We start from the raw sequence: 2500 nt of genomic DNA, 5'->3' as shown, positions 1-2500 counted from the left end.
AAATCCTAGTTAGTTTCTTTTCCTCCGCTTAGTAATATGCTTAAATTCAGCGGGTCATCTCGCCTGCTCTGAGGTCGTCGAACAAACTTGTTAGTTGAAAAAAAAAAAAAAAAGAAAAACAAATCGTACACCGTAACGAATCGGAGCAACAAGAACCTGGTGTATATATGGAATCGACCACCACCTCCTACTTCTCCGCGTCCTCCGATAGCATATAATAGCATTTTGCTTTCTCGGAGAAAAGGATATCAATGATGGGTTTTTAGCGCCTCGCCAAAGTGTCTCCCTTCTGTCTTAGTTTTTCATTCGTTCGATGCGAAACGCTCGCTAGGCGTAACCGGCTGATTACTTTTAACGTCCTTCCGTCGCTTTTCAAATTAAAGAAGAACCACGGTGTGTGTCTATGATAGAACTACCCGATCCGATTTTCGTTGATTCTTTGATAGTCTACCAAAGTCCACCGTAAGTTCGAAAGAAAAGCATTCGTGGACTGGACGACCGGCTAAACGCGCGGTCTCGCAATCGATATACATATTCGTAACAAAGAGAGACATGGGGCGACCAACTTCTCAGAGTATATCCCTTCTTTTGGGTTCCGTTCGTATCGCGCTTCTCGTCGTGTTCGTTCGAGCCTCTCCATAGAGGATGATCGTCCGATTCGTTTGATAAATTATCATTTTTCCCTGGGGCTGTACGAACGAACAGAGAGGAAGACGACGACCGACGGATACCACAAATTTCACGTGGTAGGGCATATATTACATATCATAATTATCAGTGTTTGATCAAATTTCTTTCCAGTGTCCTTTTTGTTATGCTCCAAAACTAGTATACGCTTTATTTTCTCTTTCCTTTGCATAAATTATTAACTTCGGGCAACGTCGGGAGCGCCGGTAATCATTAGATTTGTACGAAACGCGATTTGCGCCCCACGGTGGTTTTTAGTGCCGTCAAAGTCAGAAATCGTAGGAGCGGTGCTTTAACGGGCGGTCGTGATGATACTCCAGACAACACGACGCACGACGCCGTAAAACACTCGCGCGAGTCCAGACTGATCTCTGCCTCACCACGCAAGGGGTGCGCAAACTTGCCAATAATATATAATATTTATTCTTTTTCGTACGTCCAGCGACAAACGCCAACGAAATACCCAAATTCTCGCTCGTACGTTGATACCTTTCTCTTCATCGACCCGGCTCCGAAACGTTCTTCGCCATCTCCCCGAAAGGAGAGGTAAACGACGGCGGGGTTAGGGAATCTGAGAACAACGCAAGCAGTTTTAGGACAAGTGAACGACCCTCAGCCAGGCGTGGTCCAGGAATTTTATCCGTGGACCGCAATGTGCGTTCGAAATGTCGATGTTCATGTGTCCTGCAGTTCACACGTTGACGCGCAATTAGCTGCGTTCTTCATCGACCCACGAGCCAAGTGATCCACCGTTCAGGGTAATCATATACAATTTACAATTTTTTTCTTTGTATTTAAAAATGCTCCTTGTTCTTTGCTTTAAAAATATTCGATGTTCGCACCTCCGACCAGCGTATCGACGGAGGATTGAACGCGCCATATCGACGACAAAAGTTTCTTTTTGTTTCCTGAATGACGGAAAACCATCGTTCGACGGCCGGGCGTACAGTACATTCAAAAGCCTTTGCGCGTGGCTGCGACCAAACGGGTATAATACACCCGTATATTCTTGGTTCCGAACAGTAACTTCACGCGCAATCGGGCGAACGCACGCGGCAGCGCCCATCGGTTGCTCGATGAAATCGATGCGATAAACTACAGCCTTCTCGGCTGGTCGTCGTTAGTCGCGCGAGCAACGGATGGCCGCACAATCGACGCGTCGTCGTTTGCGATTATTCGCCTCACGTTAGCCATGAGTATGTATATTATTCATTTACGAACGAACGCGGCAGCGTCCATCGGTTGCTCGATGAAATCGATGCGATAAACTACAGCCGTCTCGGCTGGTCGTCGTTAGTCGCGCGAGCAACGATGGCCGCAAAATCGACGCGTCGTCGTTTGCGATTATTCGCCTCAAGTTAGCCATGAGTATGTATAACATTCATTTACGAACGAACGCGGCAGCGTCCATCGGTTGCTCGATGAAATCGATGCGATAAACTACAGCCGTTTCGGCTGGTCGTCGTTAGTCGCGCGAGCAACGATGGCCGCAAAATCGACGCGTCGTCGTTTGCGATTATTCGCCTCAAGTTAGCCATGAGTATGTATATTATTCATTTACGAACGAACGCGGCAGCGTCCATCGGTTGCTCGATGAAATCGATGCGATAAACTACAGCCGTTTCGGCTGGTCGTCGTTAGTCGCGCGAGCAACGATGGCCGCAAAATCGACGCGTCGTCGTTTGCGATTATTCGCCTCAAGTTAGCCATGAGTATGTATATTATTCATTTACGAACGAACGCGGCAGCGTCCATCGGTTGCTCGATGAAATCGATGCGATAAACTACAGCCGTTTCGGCTGGTCGTCGTTAG

The 2500-nt window shown here is 47.6% G+C and overlaps 1 non-coding gene and 1 pseudogene across 1 annotated transcript; both read right to left on the bottom strand.

Moving 5' to 3' along the window:
* LOC143351010 (large subunit ribosomal RNA) overlaps window positions 1-77 on the bottom strand; it is a 3133-nt pseudogene extending 3056 nt beyond the window's left edge.
* A 1216-nt stretch (window positions 78-1293) lies between these two features.
* Window positions 1294-1448, bottom strand: LOC143351016 (5.8S ribosomal RNA). Its single transcript, XR_013081413.1, has one exon. It is a non-coding gene; the product is annotated as a 5.8S ribosomal RNA (ribosomal RNA).
* Window positions 1449-2500: the final 1052 nt, after the last annotated feature.

This window comes from Colletes latitarsis, unplaced genomic scaffold, assembly GCF_051014445.1.
Source record: "Colletes latitarsis isolate SP2378_abdomen unplaced genomic scaffold, iyColLati1 scaffold0055, whole genome shotgun sequence".
Classification (NCBI taxonomy): Eukaryota; Metazoa; Arthropoda; class Insecta; order Hymenoptera; family Colletidae; genus Colletes; species Colletes latitarsis.
The sequence above is the reverse complement of the archived record's forward strand: the minus strand, read 5'-3'. Positions and strand labels throughout refer to the sequence as shown.